The 21,038-nt window shown below is 44.7% G+C and overlaps 1 long non-coding RNA gene across 1 annotated transcript in view; it reads left to right on the top strand.

The window, feature by feature from the left end:
• The window catches only part of LOC119057915 (uncharacterized), a 43,210-nt gene that overhangs the window by 14,324 nt on the left and 7,848 nt on the right, over positions 1-21,038 (top strand). The window contains exon 2 of the long non-coding RNA XR_005084159.2: positions 17,860-18,081. This is a non-coding gene — a long non-coding RNA (uncharacterized LOC119057915). The remainder of the gene's footprint in view (positions 1-17,859; positions 18,082-21,038) is intronic.

Raw genomic sequence — 21,038 nt, 5'->3', positions numbered from 1 at the left:
ACACTGGAGGGTTCTCGGCAAATTTGTGACCTGCAGGATTTTGCTTTGGGCACCTGAGTGGGTGGTGCTAACAGTAAGATGGGGGAGATGAATAAAGAACATGTTTGTGAGGGGAAGGTTAGGGTGGACATGAAGTTCTATTTTAGACCTTAAATTCGAGATGTCTATCAGTCTTGGAGAAGTCCACCAGGCTATTGAGTTCATGAGTCTCGTGTTCAAGAGGAAGGACAGAACTAGAGATATAATTTTGAAAGTCATCAGCATATGAATAAAATGTATAGCCCTGAGACAGGATGAGATCACTGAGGGCAAACATGTTGAGAAGAAAAGGGGCTTCTAACCTGGGAACCCAGGAGAAAGAGCCAGTGAAGGAGTCGCCCAGGAAGCAGGAGAGAAGCTGGGAGGGAGTCGTGCCAAAGGAACCAAGAGAAGATAGCGTTTCACGAGGAAGTGGTCCACCGCTAAGTGCCACCGTGAGACTGAGGACTGATCCCCAGTTCGGGAGAGGAGGGTCACCAGTAACGTTGAGTCTGTCATTTCAGGTGGGTGCTGGAAGTGGTGCCCAGATAGCCGTGGTCAGGGACGGAGTGAAGCAGAAACAGTGCAGGCAATTCCGAAACACTTCCGCTGCCAAGAGCAGAGGCTAAGAAGCGGGGCAGTTGCTGGAGGGGAAGACAGGCTCAAGGCTTTTGTTTGGGTGCTTGTTTTGTTTTGATTTTTATTTATTTATATATATTTAATGACGGGGTAGTCTGCGGTCTATTGATGGGCATGACCTAGTAGAGGGGGAGGCACTGACGAGACCAGAGACAGAAAGGAAGCCACTGGAATGAAGTCTTGCCACTACTTGGCAACGTCTTCAGGGATGTTGCAGATCAGCGTTCTCTGAAGGGAGATTCAGTGAAGCGTTAGGAGTGTCTGCAGTAGGCAAGGGGCACTAGGAGCTAAATGTGGGGAATGTGGGAAGGTCGGGAGGGTGGGTCAGAAGAAGCAAGAGAGAAGGAAGGAAAACTAGATTTATTGGGCAGTAGCCTTGGGACAGGCAGACCTGCGAACCTTGTGGTCCTTTTTTAAAAGTTTTCAGTATTCATTGTTTTCATTTTATTTCTTGTGATAAAATATACACAGCATAAAATGTATCATTGAAAGTACTTTTAAATGTACCATTCAGTGGCATTAAATATATTCATAATGTTGTGTAACCATCACCACCACCCACCCTAGAACTTTTTCATTGTCCCAAACAAACTCTGTACCCATTCCCCACTCCCCAATTCCCCCTTCTCCGAGTCCCTAGTAATCACTATCCTACTGTCTGCCGCCATGAATTGGTCCGTTCTACATACCTCATCTGAGCAGAATCATGCACTATGGGTGCTTTTGTTTGACCTACTTTGTTTAACATGTTCTTAAAGGTCACCCATGATGTAGCCTTATCAGAGTTTCATTCCTCTTTATGGTGGGGTAATCGTCCATTACACATATTACCAAACCCAAGGGCTTCCCTGCTTGGGGTGTTCTATTCAAGAATGAGACATTGTTGTCCTTAGTTTTATTTACTTGTAGAAAGTAAAGGAGGCAGGGGATTCACATCCAAAGCTCTGTCTCCCTGAAGGGAGGCTTAGCCATTGCTTATGTATACTATTTGGTTAATTACATGTTGATGTTTTCTTCGCAGTTGGCTGAACTTATCCATTGGGTTACAGTTGGGCTCACCACCTTACAGCTGTATCTGCAAAGTAGTGTTCACTACATTTAACATTTAGGAAGAATAGCTTTTAGTAAGAGCCTCCCAGACCTTGAGACCCTTAGCCCTCAGCCTCCCAATCTTACAGCTCCTGGCTTTTTAAATTTTTTATTTATTGATTTTAGAGAGAAAGGGAGAGAGACAGAAAGGCAGACATTGCTTTGTTGTCCCACTTATTTACGTATTCATAGATTGTCTCTTGTATGTGCCCTGACCAAGGGTTGAACCTGCAACCTTGCCATATCGGGATAATGTTCTAACCAACCGAGCTAGCTGGCCGGGGCCACAGGCCCTGTTTTTTGCAGGAGGGAATTCATTCCTGGGTTCTGCTGGGTGAGGGAGGAGGTGAAGAGGCAGGCCATCCCTCTTCCTCTTCCTCTGGCCGATTGCAGGGGTGAGGAGTGCTGACTTACTGCTGGGGGTGGTTGGGTGTAAATGCTTAACTCAGGCCTGAAAGCAGACCTCCGCCTCGTTCTTCACAGCCTTTTGTATTGGAACAGAGTTTTCCTCTCCTAAAATTGTGCGCTCTGGAAATAGCTAAAACCTGACTTTTCCAGACAAAAAGAAGTCATCTGATAGCGAGTCACAATACCATGGACACTTGCTATTTTGGACATGATAAAACTTAACACTTTAATCACTGCAAGAGAAGTTATCATAGTAGACTGGGCTAGGAAAATCATTTGTAGAAAACAAGCGAAACAATGGAATCACAATTTTGTTTCCAGTAGCCACAGTTTCCTGCAAACTGCTATACAGGAAACAGGACAGCCTCTCCTTGAAGGTATGAAAGTATCTTGTGATCCAAAAATAAGTGGTCTGAGCATTGTTTCAGCAAAGTTTCCTTAAAATAGAATTTTGCTTTCCTTTTAAAATGTTGTTATCTGCATGATTCTATAGGACTTAGTTCCATTTACACAAATCATCCTGGAATAAAAGGCGATTGAGTTGCCTAAGGGGGGAAAAATGTCAGTTCTTTGTTAATATGTCTGGCTGTCTTCTGATTGCATCAGGCTAGTGAGGACCCGAGGACAAATCGTGTGATGGGTGAGGGGCTGGGGGGAGCCAGCAGCGGGGCCCCCACGTCTCAGACACAGAAGAACATTGTTGTGCTGTAGCTTCCCGCCACCCTACGTTGGCAAACGGGTGCAGAGACGGCTGGGGGTGGGGCGATAGGGATGAAAAGCAAAAGCTGTACACCGAGACTGCTCAGCTCACAATTCCCTGAAGTGTCTGAAGAATAGCAAGTGTAAAACCATGTCAAAAATTGTGTAATACAAAACTTTAGGCTTTGTGAGAATTCAGTTTTGTGTGCTGGAGTAAATGATTAAAGGTTTGAATGACTCCAAGACCAAATTAGTTTGTAAGTTGTGGCTGTTTTAGCTACAAATTATAGAAACTCAAGCTCACCCTGCTTTAAAAAAAAAGTGGGCTGGGAGGGGGTTGGTGGTTGGATCATGTAGTTGAAGAGGCAAGAAGTTAAGCTCAGGGAAAGCTGGGTCAAGACCAAGTGCTGTCACTGGGATGTGGGCTCAGCTCTGCTCCCCTGAGCTCACTGCATTCTCAGAAGGCGACCGGCGGCGTCTGGCAGCTGTGGGTTGGCAGCCTGTCCGCTTAGCAGTCCAGGTAGAGGACAGCTCCCCCTCAGGACTGCAGGGGTCCTCAACCTTCCTGACTCCCTGCATCTGCTAAGGCACACCTGGTCACCATCCCACCTCTGCGGGGACGGGTCAGAGAGCTCATATAACATCAGTCCCACCCAAACTGCACGCATGGATTGGAGGTTTAAGGGAGGTGGTTGTGCCCCGGCTGGTGTGGCTCAGTGGACTGAGTGCCAGCCTTCAAACCAAGGTTCATGGGCTGAATTCCCAGTCAGGACCCATGCCTGGGTTGCAGACCAGGTCCCTAGTAGGGGGCCAGGTGAGAGGCAAGCACACATTGATGTTTCTCTCCATCCCTCTCCCTCCCTTTCCCTCTCTCTAAAAATATATTAATGAAAAAATTTTTAAAGAAAAAAGAAAGGTGGTTATTTATAAGGAAAGTGAGATGCTATTGACAGTAGAGGGAAAATGGATGTTGAAAAGACTACTGTTCGAATTTTAGGGCAGGGAAGAAGAAAAGCAAAGATGGAGAGTCTGGAGTGAATGGCACAGAGGGCACTGAAGAGAACATTTGTGTAGACGAGAAATGTGGTAGCAGGAATTCCCCTCCTGCCTCACTGGGCTCATTCGCTAGGGCTACCTTAGCAAGATTGATGGCGATGGCGTTAGCACCTGGAATGTACTGTCTCACAGTGCTGGAGGCCAGAGTTCAATGGCAATTGTCCCCTGATCTGTTGACCTTACCACTACTTGAGTTTTCAATGAATACCATTGATGACACTGTATTTTAAATACCATATACCATGTAAGAGATGCTCAGCTGTAAGTTACAGAAAGCCCAATCCAAACTGCCTTATGCCATAAAGGGCTGTGTGGTGAGCTGAGAGTCTGGACAGCTGGTTTATTTCAGTCTCCAGCGATGTCCTCGAGGACCCGCTGTCTTTCAGCCCTTCACTTGCACTCTGCAACATCAGTTGCTCCCCTCACTCCCAGGCCCACAGGCTTCCTGATTCGAGCTGAGGGAAAGGGACCAGGTCTCTTCTGGAAGCTGTCTCAGGAGAATGGAACAGCTTCATTCGCAAAGAGCCTGGCAAACCTCTTTGCAAAACTGGGACGTGCGTCCACCCCTGGCCAAGAATGGGATTGTGTTGGTGAGTTTGGGCCTGGGCCACATCCTGCCTGGGATCAGAAGGGCGGTCAGCTTGCAGGAAGCATGTGAGCTACGTGGGAGGTGAGGACACCTGAATGGATCCTGAGCAACAGAGCTAACGGAAAAGGGGACGGGCGTGTGGCCCAATGCAGCGGTGTGATAACAAAGGAAGTGTGAGGAGTAAAGAAGGGACACAAGGCAGTGATCTATGTCGGGTGGGTGGTGGCTGAAGAAGAGGGAAAAACCTCACACCATTGTTGTAGGTACCGTGTTTGCAAGTAAAACCTAGCTTTGGTGGCTTTTACTACAATTAGAAGGAGACGATTCACTTCTTGTGAGATATGATTCTGATTTTGAGGTGGCCATATAGAGAAAAAAGTCATTAAAAAGCACTATTCAGTTCTCTCTTACATTTGCCCATGTTATCTTTGAAGGTCGTAAACTTGATGGGGAAAGAGGTCGTATATTTTTAGAGCATAGTAGTGGTATTTAAAATGTCAAGAAGCAAAAAATAATTCAGGATACCATTTAGCCTGTGAATTTCAATGCATGTTCATCACTTTTCTTCAAGTGTTTCTCTCCTTTCACACATAAATATGAATGTACATAAATATGAGTGACCCCCACCCACCTGCTCAACCACTAGACATGCACATTCAGTCCTTGGGGAGGTGTGGCATCAAACAAACATCGTTCCTCATCAAGCCATCAGAGAAAGGAAGGCTAATTCAATTGCTGTCTAGTCTAGAAAGAATGAAAAAAGCATCCATAATGCAGAAAGGTTCCTGGGGATGTGCTTCTTGAAAAAAATGTCGGCTTGATTTGTATCTCTCTGTTCTCCACAGCAGAGGGTTGCTCCCCTCTCTGCACCAGCAGACAGTTTTCCAGGCACCAGGCTTCTGTAGATTTATGCTGCTTCCTGATTTAAACAGCAGCTCCCAGAAGGCAATGCTTCCAGTGTCACAAGAAGGAGCGTGTATTAGACAGTGTGCGTATATCACATTCACCACCAAATTAGAGATAATTGTAAGCAGACAAGAAAAATGATCAAATTTACAAATTGTGCTACTGATTAGCCCAACTATAATTATATTTAATATAAGCATTTTGCCTTGATTTTTGCCTTTGGTGAAAGTAATACATGGTATGAAAACAGGACTAGCAAACAACATTTCATTTGTTCCTTCTTACAAAAGCAGAATAGAAAGTGGGTCTGTAAGCCCTCTGTAAATCCTAAAGCATTACACAGATGTTACTGTTATTGATTTTATTACCTGTTTAGCTTTACCTATAGGAAAAACAATTTTTGAGAAAGAATGGGGTAAGTTAGCTTGTTTTCATCCTTCACTGACATTGGGATGATCTATTTTTATCTTCTAGGTATTTTAACTGTTCAGGTGGATGAATGTTTTCACAGGTAAAAAAGTGGTCTTCTTTCAATCCAATTTTTAAAAATGGGCAAATGACTTGAGCAGGCATCTCACAGAAGAGGTCATACAACGGCCAATAAATATATGAAACAGTTCATGATTGATGGCCAAGGAAATGCAGACAAACCCAACCTGTACTTACCAGTGCATACTCAACAGATTGGCTAACATTGATAAACGCTGCCAATACAGAGAATTGGCGAGAATGTGGAGCACTGGATTTTTAATACCGCCAATGGGAGTGTAAATTGGTACGTTTTGAAAAGCTATTGGGACTACCTACGTAAGTAGGATTTACACACATCTTACGACCCACTACTCCTCGATATACATCTGTGTTAGGCAGAATAAAGACCATTCCCCAAAGATATCAATGTCCTAACCTTGGGAACCTGTGACTCTGTTACCATATGTGGCAAAAAGGTACACTACCATGTGGTTAATATTACACAAGGGGAGATTATCCTGAAATAATGGGATTAATGAGATTAACGAGATAAATAAAGAGATTGATGGAGATTAGCCTAGTCTAATCTCCATCAATCCTTAAAAGCCAACAACCTTTCCCACTGGGGTCAGAGAGAGATGCAACCAGGAGGGAACAGTGGGATATGCCATAGCAGAAGGATTCCAAGCTGCCATTGCCAACTTTGAGGATGGAGAAAGAGTTACGAGCTAAGGAACTCGGAGGCCCCTGGAAGCTGGGAATGGCCCACAGCTGAAAGCCAGCAAAAACATGGGACCTCAGTCCTACAGCAGCAAGGAACTGAACTTGGCCAACAACCCAAATGAACCAGGAAACGGATCCACCCCAGAGCCCCCAGAAAGGAATCAGGCCCTGCTGATACCTTGATTTTAGTCTGGTGAGATCCATGACAGGCTTCTGACCTGCAGTGCTGGAAGGTAATAAATGTGTGTTGCTTTAAGCTGAGAACTCTGTGGCAATCTGTTGTGCAGCACCAGAAAACTAATACGCTGTCCACCAAACACGTGTACAGAGAGGTTCATGACAGTGTTCTTCATATAGTGTTGCCTATGGCAGTGTTCTTTGTGAAAGCCCCAGAGTGCAAATATCTCAGATGGCCACTAACGGGCTAGATAAGGAAGCTGACCTGGCTGACAGTGGCAGAGTGTAGAACAGTCGGACAGCAGGGCAGCCCCGGGATGAGCCTCCCAGCATGGGTGGGGGTGGGGGGAGGTGGAGGCAGACTGTGTGGTTGCACGTATACAAAGTTCAAAACCAGGCAGATCTAGGTTCCACTGATCCAGGTCAGAACAGCAGTTGTCTTTGTGGGCAAGGACTGAGAAGAGGCACAAGAAAGACTGCGTGGTTGGTGGGGGCAGAGGGAGTGTGCTGAAAATGTTCTGTAATTTGATCTGGGCGGTGTTGACTGGTGTGTTTACTTGGATGACTGGTGCACTTTACTGCATGCGTGCTATGCTTTACTTAAAAAGTTCACATAATCAGGCAGCGCTCTCTCTCTCTCCCTCTCCACCCCCCACTCAATCATGCCCACACCTTTCCCTACCCCTCCTCCTTCCCCAGGTACATATATTCTTGCTTTCTTTCTCCTAAATTCCAAGGGCTCCCATCTGTAACTTGTTTCCTGACCTATTCAGAGGTGGTTGGTCTGTCTAAATTACTGAATTTTTTAAAAACGTAAACTAAAGATTACTTTATAATGGTGACCTTTTAAAAAAGTATTTATTTATTTATTTATTTATTTATTTATTTATTTATAGAGAAGGGAAAGGAGGGAGAAAGAGGGACAGAAACAGGTGCAAGAGAAACAGATTTGTTGCCTCTCGTACACCCCCAACTTGGGACCTGGCCTACAACCCAGGCAAGTGCCCTGCCTGGGAATTGAACCAGCAACCCTTTGGTTCTCAGGCTGGTGTTCAATCCACTGAGCTGCACTAGCCAGGGCAGGTTGTTGCCAGTCTTAGGCTTTTGTTAACAGCACAGCCATAAATATGCTTAAAAGTCTTTCATTTTTCATAATTACAAGTTCCATTTCAGTAATCTACTTCAAATCAACAAGCATTTACTTGAAGACATGGTAGACGTTAAACTAAGTTTTTTTTTTATTTTGGAAATGGACTATATCTGCTCAGAAGAATACTCTCATTAATGAACTCATTCATCCAAAGATACTTTGGTGTCTATCTTAGGTTAGACAAATTAAACAATAGAATTTATCATAATTCTATAAAGGATGTATTTTTTCAATGATGTATTAATTCCCGAGGGCTGTGGTAACAAAGTGTCACAAACTGAGTGGCTTGAAACAACAGAAATCTCTGCCCTGGCTGATACACCTGCCTGTGAACTGGAAGGTCACAGGTTCGAATCCCAGTCAGGGCACATACCTGGGTTGTAGACCAGGTTCCGGGTTGGGGGCATGTGAGAGGCAACCAATCAATGTTTCTCTCACACATCAGTGTTTCTCTCCCTTTCTTTCTCCCTCCCTTCCCTTCTCTCTAAAAATAAGTAAATAAATATAAATATAAATATAAATATAAATATAAATATAAATATCTCCTGACAATCCTTGGCATTTCTTGGCTGTAGATACATCACTACAGGGAAGGAAAAGATTCAAGAGGAGAAAAGTATATTGACTCAGAAAGGTAAGCAGGAGACAAACTGAACCGTGACCAGGTAATTAGGGTACTTTTGCTGACATCAGAAGTCAGATTGCAGGGAATAGAGGAACGAATGGAAAGTGAGTAATTAGGGTGATATTATCTAAAAGGAAAATAAACTTCATCTTCTGCCTTAATAAGACAATTCAGGTTGATCGATCACGGTGCTGGCCTCCTGTCCCCTTCACTGTTCGAAGATGTCTGGGCCCTCGTCTGGCAGTTCTGTTACAGAACAAGAGGTCTGAAGGAGGGGGCAATATCTGGCCCACCTAGGGATGCCAAAAACTGCTATACAACAGGGGCCCCTCCCAAGGACAAAATACTAATATCTACTGGGCTCTTCTGTCCGCCACCAATTGGAAAGACATCTCTCAATGCCAGAGATTTGTGAAAAGGAAACGAAATGTTTATTTAATGCTATTCAGGCCTAATGCCTCCACTAAAATATCAAAGTCCTTTAGGTTGTACACCCCCCACACACACAGCGCTCCCTTCTCCCACTGTCCCAACTCCGGGTACCTTAAATCAGGAAAAGAGCACACGTCTGTGTTGCAGGCCGCTGGCACCGTCAGCTGTGTCGCCGTGCAGGCAGGATCTCTCTCTAGTTAATCCAAAATACTGTGGTACCCTCTCATGGTCCACTGGCAAGAGTCCTTTGTACCCAGTTCCAGTCAAGGTCTCTCCTGCTTTCCAGGCCACGCGGCCAAAGGGGGCACCCCAAAGCCGCGTGGGCGTCTTCTACCAAAGCTGCAGGGGTTCACACTCCACCAAAAGCATGTGGCTTTCTTCTTCACCTGGCTGCAGGGATCTCCATTCTGGCAAAGCTGTGTGGTTTTCCCTTTCACCTGGGCAGTTATTGCCTCATGTCCTGGAGCCCATCTTTCCCAAGCTCTCATGCAGGCACATTCCCTCAGGGGCGCATCCCCTAGTTATATCCTGGGTCCCAGCTACTCCCTTCTCCCTGGCTCAAAACTTGGCCACAGCTATTTAACATATCTATGAAACCAGTTCAAGGTTATAGATATGTTAAATAATCATTCCAGAGGTTAGCTGCAAAACTGTTGCTATGCAAAACAGCTCTCAATTGGCCCTGCTCTATTGGTCTCTTCCCCCTTGGGGGGGGTGGTGAGGACATCTTATATGTCTCTCCAATATTCCTATACACTTTGAATTCTGGACACCATTCCAAATCTTTTTTTTTGCCCCCCCCCGCCCCCCCCGGCTGCACCTGTATCAGTTCCTTTGGGAGGATGCTGCCCTCCCAGCTCTGTGTGACAAGTGCAGCACCAGGCGGACCTCTGCTCCCGAAATGCCCTTCTCCCTCACAAGCTCCAGTGCTCCCCCTTGTTCTGACCCAGTTCAAACACTGTGTCCTCCTGAAAGCCTTCCCTGGGCTTCCCAACTTCATGTCCTTTCCTCCTCTGAATTTCTGTAACAGGGTGCAGCCAAGAGGGGGGCCCCAAAAAGGGGTTTGGAATGGGGTTCAGAATTCAAGTATTCAGGAAATATTAAGATATCCTCACCCCTTCCCCCAGCAGGTGTGAGCTGGGGAAGGGACAAATGGAACAGAGCCATTGAGAGCTCTTTTGTACAGCAAAGGCTTTGCAGCTAACCTCTGGCTTGGTCATTTAACATACCTTTAACCTTTAACTGGGTGCATAGATATGTTAAATAGCTGAGGCCATGCTCTGAGCCAGGGGGATGGAAGTGACTTCCACCCAAGATGTAACTGGGGGGGGGGGCAGGTCCCCCAAGTCACAGAGCCTGCGTGGGAGCTTGGAGAAGATTGGCTCCAGGACATGCGGAAACACCTGCCCAGACTCATGGTGGCAGCCCAGTAAACTTGGAATAATACAGGAATGCTGTCAAGTGTGGCCGATTGTAGGAGGAGTTGGAAATGGGGCTGCAAAGGAGGACTAGCTCGGGGATTTAAAACCCAGACGCGGCAGTCATTTAAGGAGAGGGGACCACACGGCTGTGGCTGTGCAGAGGGAGAGCCACATGCTTTTGGACAGAGTGGGGACCCCTGCAGCTGGGGGTAGAGAGAATCAACATGCAGCTTTAGCAGAGAATCACCACTTAGCTTTGCCAGAGTGGCAACCCTACCCTCTCCATAGCTTTATGGGGAGATCCACATGGTTTTGGTCAGAGTGCAGACCCCTGCAGCTCTGGTGAAGGAAAGAAGAGATTTTGCCTGGAAAAATGGGTACAAAGAACTCTTGCCAGTAGACCGTGAGAAGGTGCCACATGGCTTTGGAGTAATTAGAGATCCTGCCTGGGCGGCGACCCACTGGACAATGGCAGGAGCCTGGATCCTGGACATGTGCTTCTTTTCCTGAGTTACAGTACCCTGAATTAAGGCAGGGGGAGAAGGAAGCACTGTGGGCATCTGTGGGTATCCAAAAGGACTTTGATATTTTCATGGGGACACTGGGTCGCTACTTTAAGTCTGTATAGCTTTAAATAAACCTTTCCTTTTCACAAATCTTTGGCAGCGAGAGAAGTCTTTCTTCTGGCGGCAGACAGTCGAGCCCAGTAGGTGGTCTGGACGGTATTAGTGTACTGTCCTTGGGGGGGGCGGCTCGGGCCTCTGTTCTGTAACATTTCTATAAGATTTGTCTGTACACCTCTTCAAGTACACTCTATTTTACATTTGTATTCCTTTAATCATAGTTATTTCATATAATTAGGTGGGGTGTTTTTTTGTCTTCTCTGCTACGCTAAAAGCTTCCAACAAGATCTATAGCCAATTCACCTTGCTATCCCCAAGGGCATCACATTTCTTCACATTTACACTAGATGTTAATATTTAGTACATTCTGGCTATTCACTAAATGTTTGTTTAGTAAATTAATAAAGGGGGACTACTGGTCCCAATAAGATACCAAAAAATCAAGCTCTCCCATCTGATACAGTGAGCATATCTTTAGATTAAATACCCTTTGCAGATAACAGGAATTTTGAAGTTGGCAGAAACAGAGATAAATGCCAAAATCTAACCCAATCCAAAGCATCCAAAAATCCAGGAAGAAATGTCAGTGTCAGCCAGGGATGGAATTGCTGTAATAAGTTGTGTGATCTGGGCTGAATTGTGTACCCCTCAAAATTCATGTTAAAACCATAACCCCCAGTACCTTAGAGTGTGACTGTATTTGAAGACAGGACCTTTAAAGAAGTGACTGAGTTAAAATGAGGCCATTGGGTGGACCATAATCCAAGCTGGTGTCCTTATAAGAGGAGGAGATGAGACAGAGAGACCCCAACCACCGCGGTCCACGGGAAAGACCATGTGAGGACCAGGCAGAAGCCAGCGTTTGCAAGCCAAAGAGAGGCCTCGGAAGAAATCCAGCCTGCTGACACCTTGATCTTGGACAGTCGGAGCTCAGAACTGTGAGAAAATAAGTATGTGGTTGAAGCCACGCTTTCTGTGGTTATTTTGTTACTGTGGCCTGCACAGACTTGTAAGTAGGGAGCCATGTTGCCCAGTGAGGAAGGATGGCTTTGCAGTGGGACAGACCAGGACTTCAACTGCGACTTTCTCTGTGATTTAGAGCAAGTAGCATTGCCTCTTCAAGCCAGGCCTCATAGCGCCACCCGGGACACACAGAGTCCTCTATGGTTGTTAGGGGAATACTCGCTATATAGCCTGAAACAAGAGGAGCACTTGATAAAGGACTGCATTCAACTGTCATCCCAATGAGCTGGAATATTATATGAGCATTAAAATGATCACTCTGATGATTTGTTATGTATTACTATAGCAAATATAGTATTTTTATTGATTAGTTATCATTAGTATGTCACTTAAGATAGTTAACAGATTAAGTATAAAAATATTAATTTCATATTAAAATTAAAAATACACTATGAAATAAGAGAATGTAAAATAAAAATTATTTAAAACTGCTACTTACAGCTCTGTAAGAAATGACACGTACTTGCTGACAGACTGAAGGGCATTGCACAAGTAAGAACATAGTTGTTTAATATTAATTTGGTTAGGACTCTGTTACGGGGGTGGGGGGGTGAGGAAACTGAACTTGAAGTAATTTCGTCCAAAGCTGGGATTTATCGGCTCCCACGTCCCAGGAAGCGTGGAGCGCTGGAGCTGCAGAAGAGCAGGCGTGCAGCCGGCCCGCTGGACCGTTTACGGCCCCGAGTCTCAACTGCGTCGGAGGCTCTTGTCCTAGACCTGCTGTTGGCCTCATTCCTGTTTGTGATCGTTGGCTTTGTCCACATGCCGGAAACACGGCCTTCCCAAGTCACACTGAGCAGTTTCTGCCTCCAAACAGGAACTCTCTCTACTCCCGACTGTTAATCAAGGCGGCTGTTCAGCCAGCAGGCACTGGTTGTGGACTTTGATGACCGTTCTTGGAATAAGGCTCCGGTCCCAGAGAAGAAATCACTGGTGTTATCTTTCATTCCGTCAGCCGTGGGCAGGGAGCCAGGTCACATAAGAGCAAAGCCACACTCACAGGAATTGTGGATTTGAAGTGATGGAAGCAGCAGTTCTCGAGAATAAGCTCTGTTACTGGGTGGGGGGTGGGTTAAAAAAATGCACGTTTGCTCTGTGTATTGTTATAGCTTTTGTTTTCATAACTGTTAAAATATAATAACTTCTAAAAAGAAAAGAAAATTTTTATAACAAAAGTTATCTTTCTCAGTTTTACTTCTACTGTACCTTCATGAAAATGTGTCTCAGCCTCTCTGTTCAGTTTATGGTTCGACGTGGTCACTGTGTAAGAAAGTCCCTGGAAGTCCTTGCAGAGCCAGGTGGCTGATGTCCAGCTTAGGGTTACCTTTAGCTCTTCCCTGGTTGAGCATCAAAATAGTTCATTTGTTTGATGTTAGAACAGGGAGGGTCATACTTGATGTATTCAGTTTGCTTCGATTTCAGGGTTAAATCTCATGGTTATATCCACGCTCTAATGTCCCCAAGCCACGAACCAGAAACAAGCCCCACACCCCCACTTGGCCACACAGACACACCCAGACAACCTCATCTTTTCCCTCAGTACATGTAGATAAAATTTTAAAAAAATAAATGTGCCTACAAGTGTGGAGAATCTTTTTGAAGGTCTTATGTAAAGTCTTTTAGAAAGAGCTTCCAAATTCTTGTTCTTGAATACCTCCTAGTAGCAGGAGCTAATTTGATTGCTGATGTATCATTCACCGAACAGATGAGGAAAAAATGAGTAACTTCCGGGCATGTTTAATTTCATAGACTCTTGGGCTCATAATTGAGTGGTTGGTTCCCAGCTCTTCCAGGTGCAACCATGCTGTAGAGAAACGACTTTAACAGATGAAGATTTAGTGAGGGCTTAATAAATTTTTCAGACCAGTTTTCAAGATTCCCTCTAGTTTCTAGGTACTGGGCAGGAACAACAATGTGCAGCGGCAGGAATGCTCTGGCAGTGCATCTGGGGACAGAAGTGATTGTATAACACGACAGGAGCAGCCTAGCGTGTCCAAACAGCAAAGATGGAAACGACCAACAGCTGAACAGAAGCATCTCAGGGTAGCAGCCGTGATCTGCACAAAAATCAAAGAAACTTCCAGAGGTGCTCTGGGCCCATGTTCCAGGAGCAACGCTTGGGTTCTTGGTGGTTCACTTCTTTCCCTGGCTCCTGGCATTTGCAATGGGACTGCATTCCCAGGTTCCAGGGTCTTTCCACAAATGCCCTGGCAAAGCTCTCTGCCAGCCGATAGTGCAAAGCATGGCAGAGAACACACCCTACTGCCTATTGCTAATTTCCAATGAAGGCTACCATAATCAATAAACTAAGAAGCAAAAGGTAGAAGTCATGCACAGTCCAAACTGCCAGAGAAGTGGGACCGTAATATAACAAAGAATTCTATATCGGGGCCATTTTTATAAACACTGGTTTAAAACTTCATTCACAGACAGTGAATTCTAGAGTTCATGACGGTTTCCTCCATTGTTTCTTTACACTGCAGAGGCACATAATTCTCCCCGGGCACCGACGTCTTGATCTTTTGTGCGGTGAAAAGTGCAGTGAGCAGAGATTTCTTGTCAATGCACCAGAACACTGTGCCCTCCATGCAGCAATGCCCTAAGTGTTTGGGGGTTAAAGTCATTAGTGTTTCTCTTCCTTTTTTTAAATCACAAGGGCCTTACTGGCACAGTGATTAGCAATTTTCACCTGAAAGAAAAAAGAGAGAAAGTGAGAGAGAGAACGAGGGAGAAGAAAGAAAGAGAGAGAGAAAAAAAAAGAGAAAGAAATCCTAGGCAAGAAAACAAACAGAACAGCTGGAAAGACCTAATCTCTTTGCTTTCCATTTAGTTGGCAAAACACAATCCCCTTTTGGAAAGGGTTTCCCTCCCTCTCGCTCCACTTTAGTCACTGCATGTGTCCTCTCTCTTTTCCTATATCTTTTTATTTTTGTTTTGTTTTGTTTTGTTTTTTAAGCTTAACAGATATTTTCATTTTATTTTTTAAGATTTTATTTATTTTTAGAGGGGAAGGGAAGAAGAGAGGGAGAGAAGTATCAATGTGTGGTTGCCTCTTGTGCATCCCCTGCTGGGAACTGGCCTACAACCCAGGCATGTGCCCCGACTGGGAATCAATCCACAGTTCTTTGGTTTGCAGGCCTGCGCTCAATCCACTGAACTACACCAGCCAGGGGTCATTTTTTTTTTTTCTTAATGTGGCCATCTTTACCAATGAACAATTCTGAAGTTTTTCATTTATTTAAAAAGATCCATGGCCTGCCTGAGACAGAAGTACTATGCTAGGCACTGCAGGGTCATACACAGATAAATTCATCCTGAGTACTGACATCAAGAAGTGTATTATCCCAGCAGAGGATATGACTGGGACATAAATAAGTATAATTGAAAGTAAAAGGTGGCAAGTGACAAAATAAATATAAAGTGACACAGAAAGTCAGGAAGAGAGAGATTCATCCCAGCTTGAGAGTTCAGTGCAAGTTCACGGAGGAGGTGTGTCAGTGAAGGGCGTTCTCAGTCTGGGGGGGGGGGGAAGGGGAGGTACAGCAATGAGGAAAGGCGGGGCGCAGGGCCAGCATGTCGCAGAAATGCAATGCGGAGGGACTAAGTCTGACTGCAGCAGCAGCAGCGGCAGGTCTCAGGGTGTGGTCCTCAGACCATCAGCATCACCCAAGAACCTGTTAGATATGTAAATTATCGGGCCCCACCCCAGACCTACTGCATCAAAACCTCTGGGGTGGGGCTCCCACAATCTCTGGTGTAACGAGCCCTCTAGGAGAGTCTGATGCACATTCAAATGCCGGAGGGTCACTGATAAAGGTATAGGGCACCTGGGAGTCAGCTTTAAAAGAACTCTGCTGCTGTTTGGCGGGGTGTTCTAACATCGGTCTGTGAGTTCTAAACAGCTTGTAGTGCTTTCTAGTCCTCTCTTTGCTTTTGATCTTTTGTCTAGTAGGTCTACCTATTACTGAAACTAGAGTATAACAGTGTCCAACTACATAGTTGAGTGGTCTCTTCCTCCCTTCATTTCTGTATTAGTTTGTTAGGGCTGCCATAACAAAATACCACTCAACTGGGTACCACCGAAATTTTTCATGAACATCTTAATTTGTAACCTCCTAGTTTAGATGTACACCAGATTAACGGCAATCGTGTACAAAACAATGCTCCTCTGTGCTGTTATTCACACACAAGTTACATTTTTATACATTGTGTGCTCATGGACACTGAATTATGATTGTCATGGTATGTAGTTCTCCTTTAAATCAAAGAGGAGAAAAAGAGTGTTGCAACGGAAAATAAAATTATGCTGGATTTTATATTTACTTGTGTAATTATGTTTACCAGTGTCCTTTATTTCTGCATGTGGGTTTGTGTTCCTCTCTAGTGTCATTCATTCCAACTTGCCCTTAGGATTTTTTTAAAGGACTCCCTTTAGGATTATCCTAGGGAACTGAAATGGTACAGGAGGCTGTAGACCAGGTTTCTCATTACCTTAGGGAGGAGAGGATTTTCAGAGGTCCCTTCTCTGCCACTTTCACTGACATCCTTCTGTCTCACATTTGGAACCAGGGTGGGAGCCTTATTTCCTCTGCTCAGTGTTGTCCTCATGGCTTTGGGCAGGGCCCCTGGCTTCTAGCTCCAGCTTCATTCTCTGCCGATGAAGAAAATAAGGCCAGGACAATGCTTGTGAAGCCTACAGCAATGCAGCCTTGACATTAGTTACTGACATTTAAAAGGAGTAACCCTGCAGGCGATGGATGAAGCTTTCCTTGGCTTTGTGCTGAGAGCAGCACCAGAGATTGACCCCCTTTCTCTCTTCCTTTACCTTTTCCTTTACTGGGTTAGGAGGAGGCAGGTTTAGAGCTCACCTGAGTGGATCTGGTCATCCCTCAGTCTGAACCAATGGGAGACCGTAGTTGCAGCTGATATTAGGGCAAGAGCATCACTGTTAGGGTCGAAAATAACTTGGTCTAAATCCAGCCATGCCACTCGCTACATTATCCCCAGACAGACCCTTATACCATTGAGCCTTTTTTACTTAACTCTAAAATGTGCGTGATAATATTCCCCTTGCGAGTTCCTAAAAAGATGAAGTAATAAATGTATTTGTAGTGCTCAGTCCGCTGCCGTGCATATAGTTGGTTCTTGATAATAATTATGAGCTTATAACTGTATGCCATGCATGTAATTGGTACTTGAGAATAATAATTATGCTTCAACAGTATCCAGGACAGCCTATTTTTATAGTCTTGTCTATACTCTTTTTCTTTATTAAACACATGTTACTCCCTGAAAGTTTTTTTTTAAGAATTCTACTCTCTCTTTTTTTAGATTTTTTAAAGTTTCTTTACTTTTATTTTGGAGAGGGGAAGGGAGGGAAAAAGAAAGAGAAACATCACTGTGTGATTGTCTCTCATGGGCCCCCACTGGGGACCTGGCCCACAACCCAGGCATGTGCCCTGACTGGGAACTGAACCAGCGACCCTTTGGTTTGCAGCTCATGCTCAATCCACTGAGCTACACCAGCCAGGGCTGAATGTTTATGTGTAACCTAAATTCCAAACTGCATTTAACTCCTTTGTTTTGGCCCTATACTGGGGACAGAAGGCATGTCTGTGATCTCACTATACCATGACCCTTTGCAGCCTGTTTTAAAGCCATCTCTTGGCTGCGTTATCAGCAACCAGATTTCTTTGGTCAGCCTGCTTGGCTCCCAGTCCTTTCATTCCCTCTTTGATGATTCTTTGCCCTCTTTTGTGCTTCTATTTCTTCTGTCTCTTCCGATGTGTATTAATTGATGTATTTTGTAGGTCAATGTTCGACGAAGGTCAAGGTCTGCATCTCTGGACTTGGATTCAGCTGTCAGCTCTCGGCCTCTAAGACAATTTGAGACACAGCTGCAGCTACACTGGGAGGCCGAGAGACTGCAAGAGAAACAAAGGCTGCGTTTGATGGGCAACTGGGACAGTTGGAGACAACGAAGCCGCCTCTTTAGACCTATTTTCCTGAGGTCGAAAAACTCAGGAAGTAAGGTAGGTAGAGTGTTCAGGAATAACTGTAAACACCAGCCTCTCACACACATAAGCCATGAGTCAAGAAGTACTGGGCCCATGTAATCGTCTTTCCTAAATGGTTCCCTCAAACTTTTCAGTCTCCTTTGCTAATAGATGCTTGTCCTAAATTCTATTCACTCTCTCTTCCTTCGTTTGTTTATTTTTCATTATCTCCCCTACTCGATTTATTATGTACTTAATTGCCATATTTTCTTGCTGATTCCCTTGGCATTTTTCTGACTGGTCACCCCTTGTCCTCATTATAGATCTTGCAAGGTCATTTATTTGATATAATGGAAAGAATGAAATTTGGAATCTGACAGCTCAGTCTCTGGGAGATGCACAACCTTGAACAATGGGTTTATTTCCAATTACCTCCCCATGTTGTTAGAAAAATGAGAAGTTTTTATGCATGTGCAAAATTGGGACCAGAATTTTTTAAAGTTTAGCTATTCTTGCTGTTTTATAAAACTCATGCATTTAAATTTGTTTGTTTTTACACTGGGTACAGTGGCGGTTATCTCACTACAAAGAAGGATGAGGAGCCCCTAGTAAGAGAGGCCTGTCGTTGGAGCTGGCTTTTCGAGAATGAGGATGAGCTGGACTGAGTCATTCACACGCTCTATTTCCCTCGTGACCAATGTCGGCATTTGTGAGGGTGAGGATTTTGACCATGTCTGTGGCAGAAATCGAAGTAGGAAACTCTCAGTTTCCCTAGGCTTTGCTGGGGGTTTTTAAAAATGATTTAGCCCTGGCTGGTGTAGCTCAGTGGATTGAGTGCAGGCCTGTGAACCAGAGGACTGAGGTTCAATTCCCAGTCAGGGCACATGCCTGGGTTACAGGCCAGTTTCCAGCAGGGGATGCACGAGAGGCAACCATACATTGCTATTTCTCTCCCTCTCTCTTTCCCTTTCCCTCTAAAGATAAATAAATTTAAAATCTTTTAAAAAGATTTAAACATTTTTTTAAATTGATCTTAGAGAGGAGGGAGAAAGAGAGAAAACTTGACTTGTTCCATTTACTTATGCATTCATTGATTGATTCTTGTATGTACCCTGACCAGGGATTGAACCCCCAACCTTGGCATATCAAGAAAATGCTCTAATCAACTGAGCTACCCATCCAGAGCCTTCTTGCAGTTTTTTTTAAATACCTCATTCCCAGAAAGTCCATGATTTTGGCCTGTGGTAAGGCTCAGTTATCTGAATTTTTTTTAAGGCTCCTGGGTCTAGCTGCTTAGTCAGCTTTCCCAAATAGAAAACTCAGCAACCCTTGCTCTCAGATGGTATGTTGTCATTGCATCCTCCATTCAAACTTTTCCAGTAATCCTAGCTTTAGATAAAGTCGTTATCTAATGCAGACTAGCAGGAGGCTGGTGCCAGAGACTTAAACTGTTGTTTCTTCCAGTTAACATGTACATTCACTTGCCTTAGCATTTGCAAAAACAGCTGTTTCCCTCAAAGGAAAGATTTTGCATTAAGTCTTAAGCCACTTTCTCCTCCGGAAAGCCATCTCTCATAACCCAGGTTCAGCTGAGGTCCTTCCTGTGTCCTTCGGAAACACCCAGCGCACACCTCCAGTTTAGCACTTCTCACAGTTATAGTAGAATGACCTGCTTCCAGCCCTGGCCAGGTAGCTCATTTGGTTAGAGCATCATCCTGATACCCCGAGATTGTTGGTTTGACCCTAGGTCAGGCCGCATATAAGAAGCAACCAATGAATGCATAAATAAGTGAACCACAAATTGGTATTTCACTCCCTTCCTCTCTCTAAAATCAATTGAAACAATTTTTTTTAAATGACCAGCTTACAGATCTGACTCTCAAGGTAGGGAACTGTATCTTTTTCATCTCTGTCTATAACCCTCGCCCAGCGCCTGGGACACACTAGGTTTCTAATGAGCTGTCCTTTATTGAGCCCCTGCTATAGGGCAAGGATTTTACATATTTGCATCCTTCCATGAAGGGCTTTCACCACCAAGTCGGCTCTGGGCCTCAGATGTGACTGGTATCATTGCTCCTTTTTCTGAATCCCAAACTGCAAACCTGAGCTTCATCCAAGACTTTCTTTTCTCCCTCCAGCTCATATCCAATTAGTCATTTGTGCCCTGTCTGTTCTCCCTCATGGAAATCTCTCTACTGTCCCCTTCTATTATGGCATCATGGCCACTGTCTCATTTTCCTGAAATTGAAGTCCAACTAGTCTCCCCTCAGTTTTCATCCCAGCTCTCTCTCTTTGCATCTCTTCTTCTAACGGCTAAAGAACCCTTTAATGAAATGTCCTTTTGTGGGGAATGGACAGACTGTGGTATGTCCATTCAGTGGCACACCACCCAGTAAGAAACAGGAGAAAGTGCTGATGTGTACCAGAGCTTGGAGGAGTCTCAAAGGTACTGGGCTGGACGAAGAAAGCAGCCTCAAAAGTTTACGTATTTTATAATTCCATTCATATGACATTTTCAAAAACACAACACTGTAGTGATGGAGGACAGATCAGTAGTTGTATGGTTGAGGGGGGAAGGGTGTGACTACAAAGGGGTGGTGGGAAGGGGGGTGGTGATAGAACTGTTCTGTGTCCTGACTGTGGTGATAGTTCCACAAAACTGTACATGTGCTGAAATTTGTAGCACTATCAGACCCCAGAGATCAATTTTGGATATGATAACTTTAAAATGAAAAAAATATAGTGAAAATCCTATTTTTTCTAAATGTATTTAATGAAATTATACATTAAGAATGAAAGCAAGGAAAAAACCCAACTTTTCAATGACTTGCCGAAGGCCACCTGAACGTAGGCCTTGTCAGACCCGCCAAGGTCGGCCCCTAGCTTGCCTCTCCCCCTCTGAACGTGCCCACAGCCCACACTGGGAGTCCTGGCCCAGCCGGACGGTGAAGAGCTCCGGGACCCACCAAGCTCCCTCCCCTTCCTGGTGCCTT

The sequence above is a fragment of the Artibeus jamaicensis genome, unplaced genomic scaffold (assembly GCF_021234435.1).
Source record: "Artibeus jamaicensis isolate MK-2021 breed Jamaican fruit bat unplaced genomic scaffold, CSHL_Jam_final contig_497, whole genome shotgun sequence".
NCBI classification, from domain to species: domain Eukaryota; kingdom Metazoa; phylum Chordata; class Mammalia; order Chiroptera; family Phyllostomidae; genus Artibeus; species Artibeus jamaicensis.
The sequence above is the reverse complement of the archived record's forward strand: the minus strand, read 5'-3'. Positions and strand labels throughout refer to the sequence as shown.